Source organism: Diceros bicornis, chromosome 2, assembly GCF_020826845.1.
Source record: "Diceros bicornis minor isolate mBicDic1 chromosome 2, mDicBic1.mat.cur, whole genome shotgun sequence".
Classification (NCBI taxonomy): domain Eukaryota; kingdom Metazoa; phylum Chordata; class Mammalia; order Perissodactyla; family Rhinocerotidae; genus Diceros; species Diceros bicornis.
This window is the reverse complement of record NC_080741.1, coordinates 72064597-72088829: the sequence shown is the minus strand read 5'-3', so window position 1 is coordinate 72088829 and position 24233 is coordinate 72064597. Positions and strand designations below refer to the sequence as shown.

At 43.4% G+C, this 24233-nt stretch overlaps 1 long non-coding RNA gene across 12 annotated transcripts in view; it reads right to left on the bottom strand.

The window, feature by feature from the left end:
• Positions 1-24233, bottom strand: part of LOC131418712 (uncharacterized) — a 227384-nt gene that overhangs the window by 73060 nt on the left and 130091 nt on the right. For 10 of the 12 annotated variants that reach the window (XR_009222986.1, XR_009222987.1, XR_009222971.1 and 7 more), the window contains one exon: positions 21763-21823. The exons of the other annotated variants lie outside the window; for them this stretch is intronic. This is a non-coding gene — a long non-coding RNA (uncharacterized LOC131418712). The remainder of the gene's footprint in view (positions 1-21762; positions 21824-24233) is intronic. 12 annotated transcript variants of the gene reach the window in all.

Sequence of the window (24233 nt, the reverse complement as noted above, 5' to 3'; positions counted from 1 at the left end):
CCAAGGGGAGACGGGCTGAGTGTCAGCTGTGCCTGCTACGCTAAATCTCCATTATCTCTATTAATACACTACACTGTTATCTCACAACGTCTGCACATTGACTTCAGTGGCGTGGCTCCTAAAGTGACGTGCTTTTGCACTAACTTCCCTTTTGACCCGAGCACCCCTCCCCTGGACTCTAACACGTCTTTCTCTCACCACTCGGGTTTCAGCTCAAGTTTCTTTCCCGAGAGTTCTCCTCTGACCACACCAACTGCAGCTGCCCACGCCAGGCATGCTGGAGAGATTTCCAGCTTAGAATCCCCGCCACTCCCTCCATCCATGTCATTGTGCACATGGCGCTAAACGTCCCCAAGCCTTTGCGCTTCGTGCCTTTTATGTGAAGATTTATGTGCGTTACATGATGTTTCTGCATCTTAATGAGAAGACAGTGCTTGTCGCTCCTGTACAGAACAAAGTATGTGACAGCTATCACTTCAGTTTTTCTGTCAATTTGTCACACCCCCCCTTCCGATGACAAGCACTCTTCCTCTAGTATTTGGGCAAACCTAATGATGATGCCCCTGCATTGAGTGCTGCTTCCTCAGCTGCAAAGGGCTTTCAGATGCACTGTCTCAGGCCCTCAAACAGGCTGATGAAATACGGCAGAGAGGCAATACCACCCCAACCTACAGACTTGCAGAACAGAGGCGGAGCAGCTGCTGCTATGTCCCACAGTCACCCGACAAGGTTGTGACAGAGCCACGCTGAGAACCCAAGCCTCTGGATTCTGGCTTGGAGTCCTTCCATTTCCAGATGCCGGCAGGAAACAGGAACTCTCATTTCACATGCAGCATAGGCTGGCTCTGAAAACAAGCAGTGCACCAGGCTTCCAAGGAAATTCCCCAGGAGAACTTGACCCTGTCATTGGCTGGAGCTTTCTCTCTCTTAATTGAAATTGTTTTCTTACTTGGTTAACAATGGTCTTCAGCTGCTGCTGTGCAAGCAAGCCCCTTCCTGGTGGAGAAAGAAACTATATGATAGTGTACTCGAGTGGCTTATTCCTCCCCCTGTGAAGAATCTGTTGGCTTATTTTTCTAAGGTTTGTTTTATCTCTAAATGGTGTCACAGATTAGTAACCAACTATTACACATGCAATCATGCCAAAGGCCTCCCAGCTTCTATCTTTGCACTTTCCTACTCCACACAGCAGCCAGGGTGATCCTTTGAAACCATATGACAGACAGGTCACTGCTTTGCTCAAAATATTCCAGTGCCTTCCCTTTGCCATGAGAGTAAGTCAAAGTCATTACAAGGCCCTAGATGATCTGCTCCCATCCCCCTCCTCACCGCTCAGACCCCATCAGCTAGCCCCTCCTCATTCATTCTCTGCTGGCTCATTGGCCTCACACCAAATGTGTGTGCATGCAGGGCCTTTGCACTCGCTGTTTCCTTTGCTGGAACTTTCTCCCAGATTTGTGCATGCCTACCCGTATGCCTCCGTTAGGTCTTTGTTTAATTGTCACCTCTTTAGTGTGCTCTTCGTGTGGGAAGAGCTTGTTTGATTTGCCGCCGAATCCCCAGCTTCTACAACACTCAGTAAGTATTCATTGAACCCACAGAATGAGTAAAAAAGGGGGATATATGTAGTGTTTGGGCCTCGTGTCATAAACCTTATTTAAAATAGTTCAGATAAGGAGTCTAAACGTACGCAATGGATAGGTTATGGCCCTCTCCACTGTAAAATTCCTAAATACTAGCCTCTTTGTTGTAGGGAAGTGAGGGCAGGTCTCTGACATCGGCAGAGACAACTGATGGTCAATGAAATGCCAAGCTCAAGTGTTAGCCGTGACTTCTCACTGTCGGTAAGGCAAATAGGGACAAAGAGAAAACAGGTCTCAATTTAATGCAACCCTTAAAATCTTTTTCATAATCTGAGGTCGTATAATCTTCTAAGTGTCTGACTTAAATGTCTCATATTCACTGTTCCTCAAGCATTTACCATGTGGTTTTAAAAACATGAATGCTCAGGCCAGCCAGGTGGCATAGTGGTTAAGTTCACACGCTCTGCCTCGGTGGCCCAGGGTTTGTGGGTTCGGATCCCAGGTGTGGACCTACACCACTCATCAAGCCATGCTGTGGTGGCATCCCATATACAAAATAGAGGAAGACTGGCACAGATGTTAGCTCAGGGGCACTCTTCCTCACCAAAAAAAAAAAAAAAAAAAAAAAAAGGGGAATGCTCTTAGGAAGGCCACTGTTTTTGTTTAAGTTTCCTCAGAGCAGACCCTGAGAAAAGGATTGGAGGGCATGTAATTGATTTGGGAGGAGATGCCAGGAAACAACAGTAGAGGAAGAGGAGGTGAGATAGGGAAGGGGAGGAAGCCAATACAAGGAACTGAGGCACTAGAGGCAAATGGAACTCAGTCCCGCTGGGAACTCTGGGAAACAGAGCAGAATGTGTGGTGGTCTGAGCAGTAGAGGCAGGCGTTGTGAGCTAGCAGCATAGAGGATGTGAAACCAAGTCTGTCAGAGAGTGCTACAGGAGGTGCAGAGGAGGTGATGGTCAAGAGGAGCCTTGCCAGGCAGAGACGATGCAGAAGGGCATCTTAGCCACTGGGGCTTGAAGGGTCAATTCATATACCTGGGTGTCCTAGACATGTGACTATTTCTTCAACAGCTGAATTTAATTTTTCCTTTAAACCCCATCCACTGGGCAGCAATCAGTTTAGGTCTCCCTTCCCTCTTACCCCAGGGATCTGCAGAAGCTCTAAAGAGAACACGGGAAGCAGAAGCATCTGGTTCTCTGGTTTGGGGTCTTGATGGTGAATTTTATGTCTCAACTTGGTAGGACACAGTATCCAGATGTTTGATTAAATGCCTGTCTAGATGTCACGATGATGGTAATTTTTAGATGAAATTAACATTTAAATCAGCAGAATTTTGAGTAAAGCATACCCTCCGTAACATGGAGGCCTCAAGAAAAAAAAGACTGACCTCCCCTGAGGAGGGAATTCTGCCTCCAGACTCGAGTTTCAACATCTACTCTTCCCTGGGTCTCCAACATGCCCATCTACCCTGCAGAATTTGGACCCACCAGGTTCCACAGTCACATGAGCCAATTCCTTAAAACAAATCTCTCTATACACATATTTTTATACACACACACACACATCCTATTGGTTCTCTTTCTCCAAAGAACCCTAACATTGATCATCATCTGTTTACTTAGGAATCCTTGGAAACATCACTGTCCCCTCCAGCCTCTGGTCACACTTACCCATAGACGGTAACATGACAAGGTCTGTCTGGGTCTTGCTGTCACTCAGGTACTCTGTGACCCTATAGGAGGGAAGTTACACCTGGCTGTTCTCTCATGTGTCTCTGGGACCAGAAGTGTCTCTATGAGGCGTGTATGACCTTCTCCACCTGAACATGCCATGGCAGCTGTTTCTACAGTACAATTCCCATGCCATACTAAGTACAGAGGAATTCTACAAGATTTACTACTTTACCAGCCTCAGCCCAGGATGCTCTGGCTTGGAGTCCCCAAACTTATGTTCCCATTCCCCAGCCCCTTGACAGAACTGGGTTGGGAGGGGGCTTGCAGAGGATGTGGAAGGGAGGAGAGAGTGGCTCTTTCTCAGGAGCCGTGCTAGCAGATTACTCTGTCTCCCCTCAGGCCTCCACTTGTCTCTGCAATCTTCAACTGTCATTTGCTCATCCTATGTTCTTCTTCTTGTTTCCTTCCTAGCTGGATCTCTTCATAATTTTGTGCTGGTTCTTTTTTTTTTTTTTTTCTGCTGAGGAAGCCTGGCCCTGAGCTAACATCCATTGTTAGTCCTCCTCTTTTTTTTGCTTGAGGAAGATTAGCCCTGAGCTAACATCTCTGCCAATCTTCCTCTATTTTGTATGTGGGATGCCTCCACAGCATGGCTGATGAGTGGAGTAGGTCCACCACCCGGGATCCAAACCCATGAACCCGGGCCACCAAAGCAGAACTTTAACCACTTGGCCACAGGGCCAGCCCCCAGTGCTGGTTCCTTGTTTTATTTTTTTGTTTTTTTGTTTGTTTGTTTGTTTTTTTGTGAGGACAATCAGCCCTGAGCTAACATCCGTGCTAATCCTCCTCTTTTTGCTGAGGAAGACTGGCTCTGAGCTAACATGTATTGCCAATCCTCCTCCTTTTTTTTTCCCCCTTTTTCTCCCCAAAGCCCCAGTAGATAGTTGTATGTCATAGTTGCACATCCTTCTAGTTGCTCTATGTGGGATGCGGCCTCAGCATGGCCGGAGAAGCAGTGCGTCGGTGCGCACCCGGGATGCGATCCAGGCCGCCAGTAGCGGAGCGCGCGCACTTAACCGCTAAGCCACGGGGCCAGCCCATGGTTCCTTCTTAATTACTCATCTTTAATGGAGATAAGTGTTTTCCTGAACCAGCCATGGAGAAGGAGTCATAGGTGTGTTTCAGGTGAGCAGGAACTCTTCTTTGACCCAAGCGTTTGTATGTAAGTTTGCTTAGCCTTACATCTCTCCAGGCGGTGAAAAAAAGAGACTGTAAGACTGTCCATATTGTAAATTCTCTTTTCTTCCACTTCCTTAATGACAAACTGCTGTCTGCAAATAAGGCTGCTCTGTGTGACTCTTCGCTTAGACCCACCTCCTTCATTTCTCAGATTGAAACGGAATCCAGGGCAACTCCATCTATCAGCCCATGTTCCTCCTTCCCAATCGGACCCCCAAGGAATTCATGTCTTTCACATCAAAGTCTGTTCGCTCAGCTTCAAGAATTGTCCTCTGCAGGCTTTTCCTGAGACCTGTAGTTTCTTAAGATCCCCACTTCCTCCCACATGCACCCCTGCTAAACTTCATTTCTTTGGTCTGTCTTTCCACCTACTTCATGGTTCGAGGTTTCAGCCATTTCCTCCTTCCATTGGAGATGGAGTTTGTATTTCTGTCTCTTCAGGTGACTTTCCACAGCTATGTTCAAATCAGATGTCTCTTATGGGCTCATTATCTAGTCTGAGAGCACAGGAAAACTGGCTCTGCCCAGTCATGTATTCTGTGCCTAATAATTTATGTTTGAAAACTCAGGCCCTGAGTTCTCTGGACTTAGCAATTCAAAAAGCCAGGTTCTTGCAACTGAAAAGCCTCTCCTCTCAAAAGTTCTCTGTCTGCAATGTATTTGAAAAGTCTGCTTTAAGATTCAAAAGCCAAGATTTGACTTTTGTGTTATCTGAGATGTGCCAAATCACCATATCCTGAATCAAGGATACTTCAATTTATCTGGCAGAGCAATGGATCTAAAAAATTATTTACTGAGAATAAAGGCATACCAGCTAACATATCAAATTATTATCCTGCTACACAATTTAACAGATAACATTTCAGAACCAATACACTAGAGCAGGGGCTAATTATCTTTTATTGTGGTGCAGTGAATCATTGCAGACAAAATATAAAATTGCAGACAAAATTTAAAAATATATAAGTACCAAGTCAGTGCAAGGACAGCATCTTGGTAAAGCATCTTCAGCATCTTTCATAAACAAATCAATCTCACTGTCTCTTGCTCTCTCTCTCTCTAAGGCTGTGTTAGGATTTCAAACAAAATCCTAAACTTTTTTCTCCATTTTTCAGTGATTTGACCACCATGTCAGATGTGTTACACAAAGACATGATACAGTTTGCTATGATTTTCTCAGAGGTGGTGTTATCTAAAATCATTGATAGTATAAATAAAATTATTTTGATAGCCATCTACTCTTAAGATATGTACTACATTTCTCCTCTCTCAGTAAGCTATTATTTTTAAGGCCTGCAAATTATACTATAGCATATATCTAGAGCCAAACTAATAATTTCTTGGTGGCAATATTAACTAGCAGCTGGCCCTGGTGGTCTAGTAGTTAAGATTCAGTGCTCACACCACCAAGGCCTGGGTTCGTTTCTCGGTCAGGGAACCACACCACCCATCCTGTGGCAGCTGCGTGTTGCTGTGATGCTGAAAGCTATGCCACTGGTATTTCTAATACCAGCAGGGTCACCCATGGTGGACAGGTGTCAGCAGAGCCAGACTAAGACAGACTAGGAAGAGGGACCTGGCCACCCACTTCCAAAGCAATTGGCCATGAAAACCCTGTGAATAACAGCAGAGCATTGTCTGATACAGCACCAGAAAGTGAGAGGATGGCACAAAAAGACCAGGCAGGGTTCCGCTCTGCTGTACACAGGGTCGCTAGGAGTTGGAATCAATTTGATGGCACTAACAACAACAATATTAACTAGCACTGATTAATACTTTTAAATGTTACTCTTTCTCTGACACAGACGTGAAGGTAACTTAGCATGTTTTTTTCACAACTACCTCATCTGAAAAATAAATTCTGAGAAGTTGTTTATTTGTATATGCAGAGACTTTCTTTTATTTCACTTTGAATGAAATATCATAACCTTTCCTGCAGAACACATTGCAACTGTTTATCTCTGGTCTGGAAGTTTTGCAATGGCCTGTGCCCAAAGCAATAAAATGCTGACATTTAGATGGAGTCAAATATCTCAAATGGGTTGTTTTATTTTTGTTTTTTGGTCTAAAGGAATCCAAGGTGATCCAGAAGGTTCAGTGGTTAGAAGAGAATGGCAAAGCAATGTCAGTGATTCTGCATCCACAAAACAAGCTTCTCAACTGAAAAGTGCCTCAGGAGGACCGTCAGACTGCAAGGGTGACAAGGAGGGAGAATACAAAGAACGGAACCAGAGGACCCAGGTTCGTGAGCTTATGCAAGTTTGTTAACCAACCTAGGCCTTGATTTTCTCACTGTAAAACTGGGGACAATAATAATAGCTCCCCAACAGAACTATTGAGGCAAAGTCAGCATGTGTAAAACACTATGCAAACTGTGAAATATATGTCAGCTGCCATTATTAACAAAACATTGCATCTTATTTAAAACCACACACAAGATGTTACATCTCTTGGTTGTGTCTTCAGTTTTTCTGTGACTCGGGCTGGGATCCCTACAAGCAGAGTCTGAAACCCAGATGCTTGCTGGGGAGAAAAACAGAATAGGGCAGGGGGAGAAATCCAGCCGAGATGTGGTTTCAGCTACAGCCTACCCTCAGCCTGATCCCATGGGGAGCTCTGAAGTGTGAATGACATCACGGAGTCATCTTCACTTGAGGCAAAGGGGCCTTTGGATCCCGATACCTGTCACTGGCTGTGGGGGAGATGGGAGTGATATAATGTCCCAGGCATTTCCAGCCGAGGCAGCTCTGTCTATCAAGGCAGTTCTCCAGGGAAGAGTATAGTTGTGAGCTGTCAGCAGCCAACCCTCTTAACAGTAAGGGAAGGATGCCCCAGCTGGGCAAAGGAGATCTGGACATTACCCAGATCTTTCTCACTTTGACTCCCTGCGTAGAATCCGATTCTCTGCAAGTCTACTCAAAGCCTTCAGCTGCAAAACCAGCAGCAGCTTAAGTGAGAGAAACCAGAAAGGAGTTTAAGAGTCACCAGCTATGGATTGTTAAAGAATGTCATTCACAGGCAAAAGCCAGACCTGAAAATAAGATTTGCCCATGTTTATGATCCAGCTGACCTTTACTGAATTCCTACTATGTGCCAAGCCCTCTGCTAGTTACTTCTACCTGGTAACTCATGTTACCGTTACGTGGGTCCTGTGAAATCAGTAGATGTTATCTTCCCTCTGCCCACCTTTTAATTTTATGGTTCAGGAAAACTGAGGCTCGCTTGAAGAGTATTCATTTGGGAGACAGAATTGAAAATGTTAATACCACAAATTACTAAGATTTGAGGAGCTCATTGAGACCCCCTAGTTCACACTTAGGGAATGTTGAAAGTTATCACTGGTACTTCAATTCAATAAACAAACAATTTGTACCCTCTATATGTGCCAAGTTGCACATAGGTGCAGTGCAGAACAGAGCAGTCAGACCTGGTCCCCGCTCTCTAGGAGCTTCCAGAAGGGTAAGGGTTTTTGGTGGCACAAATGCTTCCTATTTAATGGTGGTATCCCCAAAGATAGCCAAGGAATTAATCCAGGATGCCTTTATTGAACACTGCCTATGTGCCAGGCCTTGAACCTGGAGTGGAGACAGGTACATAAAGGAATAAACCACAGTTCCTGCTGCAGAAGAGTGTATAGTCTAATGATCTAACTTGTTCTTAATATTCAACTTTCTAACTCAAGTCTTTATCTTAAAATCTAATCTTATCTCCACTTCAAGTTGTGTTTAATTTCTTCCAGAATGGACACAATGGCAGTGGTCTCAGGGGCTATATCCTTCCACCAACTCATTCACATGCAATGTGTCAAGTCCTTGCTAGAGAATAAATACTGACATTTGTCCTACTGGGACCATATCAGGGAAAATAAGAACTAAATTAGATATGTTCACTTTGGTAAAACAGAAAAAGCACATTCCTAGAGAATGGAGTTAAACACCAGCCATAAACCGGAATAATCTGAACTATAAGAGGCGCCATTTCAAATAGATATGTTTAACTTATTGGAATAAGAAATTTAATCATGCTAAGCATTTCAAGTATTCCAAAATGCAAACACTAATTTAATTTTAGTTATTCCCCCTCTTCCATCAGATTCCATATTGATTCCACCCTGGAAACCAGAGGTCATTTCTTTTTCTGAAATGAGTGGCGATTTATCTGTTTATGACTAATGGCACTGGTCAATTTCCGCCTCACATTAGAGACAGTTTTATACATATCCTGAGTCTTATATCCCCTAACAAATCCCTTTCTAGATTTTCAGCCCCTTGAAGTCAAAATATCTGTTCTGCTTAGTCTTTGCCTCCTTTGTGGCACATAGAAGGCGTTCAATCAATGATGATTGAATGGCTGGCTGGATTGATGAAAGGATGAATGAGCACAGGAATGAAAAACATTGCATTCTCTGCTAATATTCTCTTGGAGCCAATAAAGACTACAGGGCATGATCTGATTCATCCAGAACAGAGAATGAAGGAAGAGAAACTTAGGGATAGAGCAGTTGCCAGTAGGAGGAACCACATAGGACACAGACCTCAGACATAGCACGTGCTCAGGGAATTCTCTCTAAATTGTGTCTGAATTGCATAAGTGCAGACTGGGTTAGGGATTTCCTGAACACTTATATCAAGAGCCACAGATTGGCGAAGAAAAGCAGGAAACTCAAGCAGCAGCAGGGTCCACCATCCCTTTGGCTATAATAGGGAGTATTGTCCACTGCATCCCTGTCCCACTCCTGTTCCCTGACATCTAAAACTCTTTCAAGAAATGACATTTAGAGATGAATATTGCTATGTAATTCTCCTGGGTGATTGTACTGGATGTTCGTTCTTTGGCTTCTCATCATCTATTACCCCATCTGTAAGAGACAGCCTTTCATTTGGGGATCCACTTCTTGAACTTGAACCCATAGAATCTGGACTTGGGGTGTGACATATGACGTAGGTCTAAGACAACTGGTGTGTCACATCCCCTGGGCCATAGTGATTGGTTCAAGGGTGGGCATGTGACCTAGAGTAGTCCAATAAGAATGAAGTTTAGAACTTCTGCTGGACATTCTAGACAAAATGTTCACTCTTCCACTGGATCTGAACCCCAGAAGGATATAGAACTAGGTGCTGCTAGCAGCCACTTTTGACTATGAGGAAAAAGCTTTTCTGAAAATAGAGCCACCACACAGAGGAAATGGAGGCAACTGGATGCAGGAGCCCCTGCATCGTTTAGCACCTAAACAGATCTTCCTGTGGACTTGCCTTCCACATGATCCAATAAATTCCTTTTGAGCTTGAAGTCCGTTTGGGTTCAGGTTTCTGTCACTTACAACCAAGAGACCTGAGAGAGGATACCAAATGCCTTGAAAGAAGGGTTACCAAATACCTAAAATTCACACTAAACAGCAACAGTTCATTGTTATTAGACCCAGTTGGTGCCCCCCCATATCCCTCTATCCACCCAGGCTGAGGTGAAAACTGCAACTTCAGTGGACAAAAACCATACATGCTTATGACCTCCTGTCTCAGTTGCCTGGGTTTCTGCCTGAGGACTTTCTCTGGCCATAGGTGCCTGGTCATCCCACACATACGGCAAATTGGGAAGTTAACGTCCCCAACAGCAAACTTTGACCAACGAAGGAAAAGAGTTGGCTGGCCCTCTGTGGGACCCTTCTGAGTCGGGTTTTACAAAGCGTATCTAGGGGAATTGAGCTCTGATTGTCCATAGCGGTAACTCACTCATCAAAGCCCCCTGTATTGATTCTCCTCCCTTCCTGTCCCGCCTCCTGTGCTGCCTGGGCTCATCTCCCTAACAAACAACTTGTACTCAAAACTTTTGTCAGGGTGGGTTTAGGGGGAAATTCAAACTTAGAAAATGATTGATAGAAAATTGTTTCGAGAGAGCAGCAGGAGGAGGGGGAGAGGGAATACCAAGTGCTCCCATGAAAGAACACAAGGCACAGAGAGAAGAGACACTAGAGCCATTCTCTGTGAGGAGCAGCCCACAGCACAATCGTTAGGGCACAGAGTGGGTCTTTGTCGCCAAAGCCTTCCCTTCTGCATCATAGCGAAAACAACGCGAGATTTGGAACCCTGAGATCTCACAGCTCTACCACTTCCTATTACTGTTAATTTCCAGCAAGTGACCTAACACGTTGAAATCCCATGTTCCTCATCAGGGGATAATGATACCTACTGCGAAGAATGGTTTTAGGGCAAAGAACAAAAGACGAGAAAATGATTTGGAAACTATAAAGCACTAGGCAAAAGCAATTATTTCTGATTCATGAGTACAGAAGAGGCAACGTTCCCAGACTAAAACCACATCTGAACATAGAGGATCATTGAAAATGCAGAGCGAAAACCTTCTACCCCAGCAGATTACCCAGACTCAAAAAAGATTAAGTACATGACGCAAACGTGTTGTGTTAATGCTAGACAGGACCACTAACGCCAGTTACCAGTTTATGCTGATTCTCCAGGTAAGAAGTAGAATATTAATACAAATCCATCCTCTGCAAATACTGTAAAAATAAGATTAGTTTAAAAGAAGATGGTAGACATTATTCTTTGAAGGTTCCCACTGGATATTTTAGAAAAGGAAGGCAGCAGTAAAAGTGTTTTATGGCCTGAGAAACTTAACTAGTTTAGAATCAGAAGTTTACTGCTTCACCAATATTTGTGGGATTACGAATTTATCTAAAAATTTGTCTTTGTCCTATACGCCCAAGGTTATCAGTGGGCCAGCTGCTGGTTATTAATCTTCATTTCCTAAAACAAAACTAGCCCTATGTTTCTTGCAGACTGTACATCATACACACAAACCATATCCTAGAAGCCAAATTAAGATTGAGTCAATAGCACATTAGATCCAAGGGTCATGGGCAAAAGCCGTGGGGAATTACACGTCTAGAGCTGCAGTGATGGAACCGCATTTAGATGTAGGAAGGTTTTGGAAACACTCTATTTTTCATTTAGAAAATAACTTATGGCTTTACAACTTGGTTTTTTTCTTTTATTCTACCCTATTTTTTGTACAAATGTTTCCTCTCTTAAAAATTGGCCTTCAAAGACAGGGTAAAAAGAAGGGCTGAGCCAACATCTATCTATTGACAGGTGAGGAAAAAAGTTCTTATGAAGAGGAATACTGATAGTATAAATAGCGATTGTGAGTTTAGCACGTTTGAAGAGGAGCTAAGTGTTGTAGTTACCATTTTATCTCCATTTCGTGAATGTAGAAACTGAGACTCAGAGAACTTTAGTGATGTGCCCAAGGTCATACAGACCATTTGTGGTACATCTCAGAGCTGAATGCAGTTTATTCCAGAGCTCTGCTCTTAACAACTGTGCTATCTATATCACCTACAAGAAACAAGCTAATTGACTTGAATAACCCTTGCTGACCAAGAAGAGTGACAGAATGCATTAGAAAACCGCTCAAACTTTCACTACTTTGCCATAGTAGATGGTATTTTACATAAATTTTCAAACTGAATCTGAAACTGACACATGGCAGCCCGTCATCTATCACTAGGTGGTAGGTCTTGTATTGCTTGGCAGTGATGGTCCACAGATGCCCAGAATGAGAAGCAGCTTGGATTCCTTGGAATCAGGCTGGACAAGGTTGGAGCAAAGGAAGCTTCAGATATAAGTCCAACTTCCATCTTTTGTTGTGCCAGGTAAGAAGTTATTCTGTACATATGTGCTAGGGGATGAGAGGTACAAAAAGGCAGAAAGGTCTAAGATTGGCACATGGTAACGAGTTCTGACCTTACCTCCAGATCTCTCTCTACTCATCACTGATTCACCAACTTCTGGCCAGTATTTTATTCTAGTGACATTTTAGCATCTTTTTAACCCTTTGAACATAGCTATTGTCTTATTTGGTTACATGAAGAGTCTTCTCCTTTGAGACTCAATGTCTCAAATAGTGTTTCATTCATCAAGAAATATATCAAGGCAGACAACAAGAGAGACATGGCCTCTCTCCTCATGTAGCTAGCACTTTAGTTCTGGCTCGGTACCCCTCTTACATACTTACCTCTGGATTGACATGTGCTTCTTTAAGATTGTTCAGTGACACAGAATTTTCTCAACAAGAAAATTCACAATGAAAATATTTTCAAAAAAATTTAAACCCAGTTTGGAACGCCACTCACTAGAGTTGACAGGAGATCCAGTGTGGATCATCAGAGGGGCTCCCTCCCTCTCTTACGTGATGCGGGAATCCCAAAGAGGCTAATTTGGTCTTCATGGTCTTGACGGTCTTCACAAAGTGTTTACTGATCAAAGCCATTTGGTTCTTTCAAAGCTTTAGGTCTCGAATTCCCCCAGCATTCAGACATTTTATGTTCAGATTCGCTACAGGACTTCTGATGCTGCAGAGTTTATGATCCGTCCCCACCTTAGAGGACTTGCACTGTATTGGGTGCTGCATGCGAGTGGGACACCAGGCTACATCCATCTCAGGACTGGCCACCTTTACTTTCCTGCCCTAGTGTTAGAAACTCTAAATCTCTCCTTAAAAGGAGGCTGATCTTCTTTTAGCCCTCCCTTTCTCAGGCAAAGGAATATTTAATGTAACTTTCTCCTGGGAAGCCCCTGGGAAGAAGCAAGGAAACATAGCTCTCATTCTTTCATGATAAGAGTACAAAAAAATGAAGCATAGTTAATTTTTCAATTCTATTCCCTCGCCACATCTATCTGTACTAAGCTTCATAGACTTTTCTTGCCTTGCAGTGGGGATGTAGCTAGGGTGAGTAAACATTCTCTACTCAAGCCTTCTTACTTCTGATGCCCACTCCCCAAAGGAAACCACTTGCAACTTCCAAGATTTACATCCACGTTAATATATAACACACATCTATTTGTTGATTTTATAGTTTTTTCTATTATTTTTTGATTTAGAATTTTAAAAAATGAAGATTTAACTCTTTTACATGACCCCCACAAAACACACACACATTTTCTCTCCCTCTATCCTTCTGGAATAGTTACAATGCACTTCTTGCATCTTAAACCAATATTCACTGGTATGGCTATGTAAATACTGTTGGCAGTTAACCCCTATAATACTCTGTGATTTCATTGCCTTCCCTACACAACTTTTTGCTTTCCCTGGAATTAATCATTGCCTCACTTTTTTTGTTTTTGTTGTCCATCTAGCTTTTGAACTTCCTATTAATGTCATTGCTTGATCTTCCAGCATAACCATAAATCTCCTCTCAATATACTTTAATCATATCAGGTAGCCTGACAGTTTTAATTTTTTCTTGGAAAAATTCTGGAGCCTTCCTTCTGTCCTCCTTACACTTGGACTGGTTGCTCTCTAGGCCTATATATACCTGTCATTCTAACACTTCACCTTATCATTATCTTGGGAATTCCCTTCTTCCTTCTGCCTGCTGAAACATGGAGATAAGGATAGATAGGGAGCAGCTCTCCCACAACAATGAAGCAACAAGCATGAGCACAAAGGCCAACATGCCAAGGAGGGCAAAATGAAGAGAGCTTTGGTCTCCAATAACGTTTTAACCTACCCTACCATCTCTAGTCTGTCTTCCCCAGCTGTCTTCTTGTTTGAGGTAAATAATCCTTTTTTTTTTTTTTGGCCCACTGTAGTTTTCCATTACTTGTAGCAAAATGCATTCCAAACTAAAACAGACACAGTGAGATTACGTGACTTGTCCTAGTTCACACAACGAGCAAGTCAATGGCAAAAAACGAATTTGATCTACCTGGGTCACACAAAATACTATGACTACTACTACTACTAACTATTTACCATGTAGTGAGCAACATGCTGAAAAATTTACATAGTCCTACCCTGTGAGGTAGGAATTATCTCCATTTTACAGACAGAGATTGAATATCTTGCCCAAATTCCTATAATTGGGGCATTGTAGAGTTAGAATTTGAACTCCAGTGTGTCATTCAACTCCCTGTATGTAAATGCCATAATATATTGTCTCACCACGCAGTTTGGTGTTGTTGCTTTGCATCTAAAGACTCATCATAGATTTATAATAATTTTAGATTTTTGTCCTTGGCATTTGTGGCATACAATCTCTAAGATGGCCCTCAATAAGTCCTGGATCCTGGTATTCATGCATTTGGGGTACCCCCTCCCTTTGTGTGCAGATGGAACTAACGACTTGCTTCTAACAAAGAGAATATGGCAAAAATGATAGGATGTCACTTCCAAGATCAGAGAACAAAAGACTAAGTCTTCCATCTTACTTATACTCCCTGTCTGGCCATCTTTCTTGTTCTCCCTGATGATGCAAGCTACCATGTCACAAGCTATCCCATGGAGAGGCCCACAATGGGAGAACAATGGGAGTCCTCTGGCCAACAGCAGTTTGGAAGCAAGACCTTCAGTCCAGCAGTCTGTGAGAAATGGAATCCTGACAACAAGCACTTGAGCGACCTTTGAAGCAGATCCACTCCCAGTTGAACCTTAAGATGAGACAGCAGTCTCAGCCAATACTTTGATTAAAGTCTTGTTAGGAACCCAGAGGACTCAGTTAAGTCATGCCCAGATTTCTGACCCACAGAAGCCGTGCAGTAATAAATGTGGGTTGGTTTAAGTCACTAATTTGGGGGTAATTTGTTAAACACCAGTGGATAACTAGTACAGCAGTGCACCTACAAGTGCACATCTGTGGAAGGTAGGAAACCCACAAGAAAACAACCAACACAGCTGTGGTGGTTAGGGTTTTGAAAAAGGGCTTTCCACCAAGATTAGCCCTAAGAAGACAGAATAAAATTTTTGCAATAATTCATTTTTTAAACATGAAATTTATATACATCCTTGTTAAATGATGCATTTGGCTGAAGTTCTTGCCACCAACAAGGTTTTCCATCATTCTAGGAAATTTTTTTTAAGTTGTTAGAGACAGAAGTAGAATTTTGCATTCACTGATGACTTAGGACTTTCCTACATATTCAATCATAAAGCTTTTTATCCATAACAAAGTAATTAGCATAAAGCAGTGATATTCTCAATGAAGTTGTATTTCCAGAATGTGTATGATTTATTTCCTGTTGATATAATGCATCTTTGTCTCTTTCTAATTTCTCTCTTTTTTTTTGGTGAGGAAGATTGGCCATGAGCTAACATCTGTTGCCAATCTTCCTCTTTTTGCTTGAGGAAGATTGTCCCTGAGCTAACATCTGTGCCAATCTACCTCTATTTTGTACATGGGTCCCTGCCAGAGCATGGCTTAATGAGCAGTGTATAGGTCCATGCCCAGGATCCAAACCCATGAACCCCAGGCTGCTGAAGCAGAGCGTGCGAACTTAACCACTATGCCACTGGGCCAGACCCTCTGATATATTTTCTTGGAATGTTTGGAAAGACATCACTTCATAACCAAGGAATTAAAGAGAGGCCAATAACAGGCTTTACTAAATGCTCTCAACCTCCTCCAAAGATTTTAGCCTGCACAGAAGATGAGTCATTGTTGGTTCCTAAACAATAGCTTACTTAACCTCACTGGGTTTTAGTGAATCGAGAGAAACGCACCAAGCGATAACCACTTATCATCCTCCACAAATCCTAATAACTGTGTCTTGGCATTTTATTACTTTGTTTCCCCATACTTGTTTCCATCTTCTGAGAGGGCTTTCTAACTTATATTCAAGGTCTTGCTAGAAAAGCGAGTGGTGAGAGACTCACTTTGAATGGTGTGAGAGCTGAATTGTGAGTGACAGCAGTTTATATGCAAAAGGCAAGGACCTGGAATTGTTGAATACTTTGCTTTTCTTATATCAAGACAGAGAAGGTGGGAGGATCTAAGACTGAGAATTCACTAGCACAACTCTAAGGCAGCAAACAAGACCCAGTGTCCCATCTTAGTGTGTCTCCACATTCAATTCTAGAAAAGACTGGCGCTAGGTGTTGAAATGTTGCAGCTCCTTTGTGGTCTGCTTGCTAAGCAAGTAGACCCACGCTTACTATTTGACCTTGTTACTAGGTTTGAAGGGTTTATTTTTCCATGTATGAGTTTGCAGAAAGTGAATATTATAATCTCATCAGAACATTTCTACAGAAACTCTACATGTATCACCCGAGATGGGGCTGTGCTATGAGGCATCAGCTATCTGTGATGCTGATGGGCCAGGATCTGACCCCCCTCCCCACCAGGGAGACCACGAGAGGGAATTCTGAGGTCAGTGCTTTGATGAGATGACGTGCAGAACTATAGCTCTAAGCCCTATGATCTAGCTGCTCGTTTGTTTGAGTCACATTTATAGCTTTCTGCAGAACTGCAAGGCTGTCACTCAAAATGATGCACGGCCATTAATTCATCGGTCAGTCCAAGCAGGGGGCTCAGCTGGGACAAGGCTGTGATGTCAGGGAAGGTGAAAACGCACAGAGCAGAAAAGATGCAGGGACTTGAAGACAAGCCAAATCGAAAGGGTAGCCGACTATCAAAGTGTCAAGCTGCTATGGTGCGTTGACTGTGGTGCCCAACGCTTTTGATGTATTATCTCATCTAATCCTCTCAGTGACCCTGTGAGACAATGGCTGTTTGCCATTTCTTTCTACAGTTTCTATTCATAGTTGAGGAAGCTCAGGGTCAGAGAGGCGAAGTGACTTGGTCAGGCCAGAGTTCGTAAGTAGAAGAGCTTGGATTTGAACCTGGATATGCCAGCTCCTAAAGCCATACTGGGCTGCCTCCTGAAACTATTGCCTCAGAGGGTTGGAGGGAGACTCTGGGGCAGCAGGATGCCATCCAGGAAAGGAGAGGAAGGGAGGAAAGTGGAGCCCAGTGAGGACGCCTGAGTCAACGACATGGTGACAGTGGCTACATCAGGACCATCAGCGTCCATGGCCCAGATGGATGTCTCAAGCTCCACTCAGCCAACAGGGATTCTGGGGAGAGCCATTGTGTCCCCAAGAAAGAACAGACAAGGCTGTTAGTTCATTCATTCTGTCATTCATTCACTCAACAAATATTTATTAAGCACCTACTGAGTACCAGGCAGTGTACTAGACATATAGTGATGAATAAGAGGAGCAGTGAAGTTTCCTTCTCTATAAGCGCACGTTCTAATACAAGAGATAGGTCGGGAAGTATGTAGACAGATTTTTTTAAATGGATGATTTCAAATAGTGGTGAGAGCTATAAAGAGAAGAGAACAGGTAATAATATGGATTAATATAACTATCTGGAGGTACCATGTAACATGGGGGTAAGGGAAGGTTCCACAGAGCTGAAAGATAAAAGAAGCAAGTGCAAAGGCCCTGAGGTGGGGACAGGCTTGGGATGTTTGAGGAACAAAAGAGGATCCATCTGGTTGGAGCACAGTGAGCAAGAGGGAGGCAGAAAGAGACAAGAGACAATACAAGACCTTGTCATTTTGTAATAAGTGTGATGAGAACCATCGGAGAGTTTGAACTGGGGACTGACAGGATTTCAGCAGGGCCTGGAGGCCAGGAGGAACTGAGAGCAGCAGCCAGAGCTTGTGGCCAGTGCTGTGAGGTAGGACGCTGGCTTGAGAGCGTGAGGTCAGAGGTGGGCAGGCACAACACAGGGGTGAGAGAAGGCAGAGTGGCCAGATGGGAGCAACATGGGGGTCCCGGGGTCAGGCCTTGGAATCTGCAACCTAATGCAATGGCTTCATGTTCATTGACTCGACATGTGTATTGACCCTGAATCTTGGGTGCTGGGATTCTGTGCGCTCAGAGAGCTGACGGTCTGTCGGGAGAGAGAAATTAGACAATTACACTCAGCGATAAGTGCTCTGGGATAGAGTGGCTGGTGCCTGAGCTGCTTTAGGTCAGGGAAGGCTCCATGGAAGAGGTGACTCCTAGAACAACCAGCTCATACTGGCTCAGGGGAGAGCACTCTAGGCAGAGAGAACAGTGTGGACAAGGCCCAGAAACAGGAAAGACGATGCCATGTTTGGGGACAAGGAAGGCAGCCAGAGAGCCTGGAGCTCAGACAGAGAAGGGAGACAGGTGATAGATGAAGCCAAGAGACTGGGAGGGCAGCTCATGTCGCCAGGGTCAGAGCTTGGAATTTACCCTAAAGCATGTAAGGGTTTTCTTTAGAGGAAATACACAAGTCACTTTTTTTTCTTTTTTAAAGGTAATAATAGTTAAAAGTTAACTGAGTACTTGCTATTGAGCGGAGACTATGTCTGTGCTGTTATTACTATATGCCAGTACCTACTGTAAGCGCTTTACTTACATTAAAGCTTTCACTCCTCAAAACAACTCTTCGAGGGGCCGGCCCGGTGGTGCAAGCAGTTACGTGTGCACCCTCTGCTGTGGCAGCCCAGGGTTCGCCGGTTCGGATCCCGGGCGCACACCGACGTACTGCTTGGCAAGCCATGCTGTGGCAGCATCACATATAAAGTGGAGGAAGATGGGCACGGATATTAGCCCAAGGCCAGCCTTCCTCAACAAATAAAGAGGAGGATTGGCAGATGTTAGCACAGGGCTGATCTCCTCAAAAAAAAAAGAAAAAACTCTTTGAGATAGATATTCTTTTCTTCATTTTATAAATGAGAAAATTGAAGAACAGAGAGGTCCAGTAATTTGCCAAAGGTCACACAGCTCATAAATAGCTTGGCCAGGATTTGAACGTGGGCCTTTGCCTCTAGATTCCCTGCTCTGATACTTCATGCAAGGCTGATGCTCTTTGATATTTAAAGACATCCAAAGGCAGGAGGTCACAGGGAAACATGAAGACCAAGAACAGGGGTGGACTCAGCATCTGGGTTCACCCTGAACATAGAACAAGCAGTTATCCCTCACTTCATTTCCTTCTCTATGTATTCATTCAAAAGTATTTACTGAGCATCTACTATGTACCAGACACCATGCAGATGCTAAAGGTCCCCAGAGAGCAAACACAGACAAAGATCTTCCTTTGTGGGCTTCCTGTCTGTTAGGGGGGAAACGGATGTTAAACAGGCACAGAAATAATATGAAATTGAAACAGTAATAAGTGTGTAGGGGACAGGTACATGCTACTTCAAGAGCAGAGAACAGTCAAAGCCACCTTGGAAGAGCAAAACCGCAGGAGGGATTATCCACTGGGAAGCCCTTTTGTTTAGAAGGTGGTTTTTTTGTGGGGGGGAGGAAGATCAGCCCTGAGCTAATATCTGATGCCAATCCTCCTCTTTTTGCTGAGGAAGACTGGACCTGGGCTAACATCCATGCCCACCTTCCTCTACTTTATATGGGACGCCACCACAGCATGGCTTGACAAGTGGTGCATCGGTCCGTGCCCGGGATCCAAACCTGTGAACCCTGGGCCCCCGAAGCAGAGCATGCGCACTTAACTGCTATGCCACTGGGCCGGCCTAGAAGGTGCTTCTGGCTCTGGATTTCTGAGTGGTGCTAGGAGGGAGGAGTGGGGAAGGGTGGGATGGTTAGCATGGGGACATGCCAGGCTCCTCAAGGTGACTCCAGCCTCTAGAGTTACAGGTGAGAAACAAATTACATCTTGAATCACCCTTCTTGGTTTTCCAGGTCAGCTCAGTCCCGCAGACAGGAAGGCCAGACTCAGGATATATGCTTGGACCGGGAATGAATCTGGCATTTGGCTGCAGTGTCCTGTGGACTGTCTCTGGTAAATCTGGTTCTTCCCCAGGGGGGTGGAGTAGGAGCCTCAGCGGGAGAAGGTCCCCTCTCACAGGGCCGTCACCTCTCATTGAGATGTTGGCATTTGAGTGTGAACCAGAAATAGTAAGGCAGAGAAGGAGCTCTAGGAAGCAGGGTGGTGGGTGGAAAAAGCGAGCAGAGCTCTGGAGTCTGACCAGCCTGGACCCTGTCTTAGTTTGGGTTCTCCCAGGAGCAGAACCTGAGCGGGGGCTCCCAGTGCAGGTAATGTACCTGGAAGGTGATTGCAGGAAATACAGGTAGGGGTGTGGGGATTCGAGAAAGGGAAGGCCAACAATAACGGGTATGTTTTCAAGTCAGTTACCATTGAGGGGAACTAAATCTTGTGAGTTTAATGCTGCTGGAGAATCCAGTGTGGAACATGCACCTCAGGGGCTGTTAAGTCCCCAGACTCTCCTCCCTGCCCTGTTGACAGGCAGAGAAAACTCAGGTGGGCAGAGAGCTATAGGTACGGGTAGATATAAATTAGGCCATATGGATGGAGAAGGTAAACGCCAATGGGATGTGAACAGGTTATTAATAGCAGCCTCTACATTACTTAACTTCTTGGGGCCTCAGTTTCCACATCCATAAAAGGAAGATGATAATACCTCAATCTCTCAGGACAAAAGGCTGCTTTGTGAGAAACGCTGCTATTTCCCTAACATTTACGGTTCATCAAAGGTCCATAAAGGGTCCCCATACGTGTCTGCTGAATGAATACATGTAGTTGGATGCTGGAGCCAGCTTGCCGTGGCTTGCGAGAACACATAGTTAAATATTCAGGGATTTTGCGCGCCAGTTGCTAAACTGTCGGTAGCTTAAAACCAGCCATGGTGGGTGTCTTTCCACACCACAAAATCAGCAAACACTGCATATCAGGTTTTTGGTTTTTCTTCTTTTGCCTCTGAGAGCCAGTTTACCAGCACACCACTGAATGCATGTGAACGTATTTGGCTTAGTATCAAATGTATAGGAGGGGCTCTGAAATGTGTATTTTCTTTCTTCCATTGAAATTGAAGTTGGTGTTGAAAATGCTACACTTTTCGTTGTGTTTTGTTTTTCATTTCTGGTTGCCAGCAAGTGCTCCTCAAAGTGGGCCACAACTCTATCTGTAAATTTTTATTCATGGAAAGAAATATGGGCCAGCCTTGGTGGCATAGTGGTTAAGTTTGGTGCACTCCACTTTGGTGGCCCAGGTTCGGATCCCGGGTGTGGACCTACACCACTCTGTTAGCAGCCATGCTGTGCTGGGGGCCCACATACTAAAAAATAGAGGCAGATTGGCATGGATGTTAGCTCAGGGTGAATCTTTCTCAGCAAAAAAAAAAAAAAAAAAAAAAAAAAAACGGAAAATATATAAAAGAGGGGGAGACAAAGTAGATACAATAAAATGTTAAATCTGGGTGACAGATACAGGGGAGTTTATTATTCCCTGCAATTTTCTGAACTTTTAAAATATTTCACAACAAAACAAAAGGAAGCAGAAAAACTGAAGATGCTTCTTTGCTCCAGTTCTGATGCCATGGCCCCCGCGAGTGGACAGACGGAGGGTTTCAGCATCAGCACACACTGAGAGACACCTGAACTAGCACAAGCACCATCCATCTAACATGGGACAAACGCAGGGGTGTAATTAAGCTTTCATCTACCTGCAAAGTTGAGCACAGAGAATCAACAGCTCCTCATATTCAGAGGGGGCCTTCATATAATCTATAATCAGAGGTAAAGGGGTAGAAATGATAATTAACACATATCTCCTATACTTTGTAAATGCCACCAAAAACATATCTGAAAAATTCAAAATTATTCATTGCTTCCCTCATAGATTACTGTTATCATTGCATGGTAATTAATCATTAGGAATTGGTTAAACTAATGAAATCTTGCCATCCTTTGCTTGGTTCCTCTTGATTCTAGAATTATCAGTAAACATAATATATGCAGGGAATTGCAGAAAGCATTTCTTTTCCTCTCATGGACCATGTCCCATAGAACTTTTCAAAATAACAAATTCTTAACACCAAAAGCTTGCCAAAAGCTAAGTTTTTTTGGATTCACTTTCCTATTTCTCCACCAAAGAGTCAAGAAGACGACCTTGGGTACTGTTAAATTCAACCCTCATCAAATGCACGCATTCCTCTTTCGACTCTCTGACAGTAGGACCCATCAAACTCTGCTTGAATCCTTCTAACTGGATGCACTGATCTGTGATCAGCTGCCTGGACGGATCACTTACTTCTCCCACCCAGGCGTTAATGTGTCCCCTGAGTCTGATGTCCTCAAACATTTCTCAAGTAAGACATTTTCTTGGCCCTTCACTCTTCTGACCTCTCTCTCCAAAATGTTCTCCAAGTCATCATGCCCTAATTAGAACCCAGTGTCCATCCTGAATAGAGCAGATATAACGTGATCCCTCAGGGGACACTAGGACTATCGCCTCTATTGTTTTCATGCTATCTTCAGTCAGCCTTTATTAATTATGTGTGGACAATGTAGGTTTCCAAATATGTTTAAAAATTGACTAACGAATCAATATTTCTACTTTACTTGGTAAGTTGATTTTTTTTTTCTCGAGCTTAAAGACAGAGTTTTATACTCATCAATGTATTGGACCTCTGTGGTCTTTGCCTCCCCAGTGTCCATTCACCCTTTCTTCTGGTAAAGCATTCCAACTGTGTTTTAGAGAACTGCTCCTTCCCCCAATTGACTATAGTCTTGATGGGACTTACTGAAGGCGGCCCCCTTGGAGGTGGGCCTCAGGAGCTCCCTCCTGGGAAAATGAGCCTTGAGCACAGAGACGCAGGCTGAGAGGAGCTGATGCACCCCAGCAGACGAGCCAGGGGCAGATTTCCATTTGTGCCTTCAACCTAGGTCCCCAGAGCCACTGTCTCCAAACCTAGTCCTTAGCCCTCGTTTCTTCCCTTCCAATAAATCTCTTCAGTCAGTCTTAGTGTCTGTTTCTTAAAAAGTAAAGAACCCAAGATAGTACAATTGTCAAATAAGCTACAGATTACACTCTTAAAAAGAGACCAACAGTGGCAAAAAGCCATGGCACCCTTTATTTCTTTACTCATTGAATTATTCATTTGTTTACCCACTCATCCAAACACCATTCAACAAGTTCCTACCATGTGCCAGAAACTAGAGACACTTTCCCAGCCAGAACCATTTCTTGGGAAGAGCTATTCAGATCGCTTCACATACACTGAATAGTAGCAGCATCTAATGTGTATTTACCATTTTATCCAGAGGCTTATTGACAGAAACTTTGTCAAAAGCGTTCCTTGAAATCAGATCTCCTTTTAAAGCAAAGAACTCCCCCCCGGAAAAAAGAAAGAAAAAAACCCTCCTAATATTCTGCTTTAACTTTAGCTATTATATATATTTTATATATATATAATATATATATATTATATATAATATATGTAATAAATTTAAACCAAACACATGTTCTCTTTTATAAATGGTGTTTAAAATAAATACTACAACAGACATGGTTAGTCTGCCAATTTCTACTTAGGTATTTCTAATTGAAAAGCACCTTCATATTAAGTATTTATCAGAGAGCAATATGTACTTGTCATACCTCACTTAGCATCGTGACTAACATTTATCCAGTCGGTCTAGGCTTGTTATGCACTTTGGGAGCCTTTTCTGATAGCATTCTACCATACTTTAGTTATACTTATGTTTCTACCACCTGGGATTAAATTCCTTCTAGCTTCCTGTTTTTTCTGATGGATGTAAATTGATTTCTTTTTTGCTATGACTGCTTTAACACAGTCCCTATGTTCTATACATAATAATTTTGTTTAAATTAAAATGTCTTAGATCGATTGGGGTGGGCAAGGAGGTGGGTATTTCAGAACTTGCAATGAGCAGACCTGATTCCTGGCTCTGCCTGTGTCTTAATTTGCTTAATTAATGTCTGTTTCTTAAAAAATAAAGAACCCAAGATAACTCACCTTGGATGAGTAACTTAACCTCTCTGGGTCAAGTTTCTTCATTCATAACATGCACTAGATCCCAAACTGGTCCATGTTTCTTTGAAGTTCATATTTCTGTATTTTACCTCTAATCTACTGAACCAAAAATCCTGGAGTTGGAGAATCAGGAAACT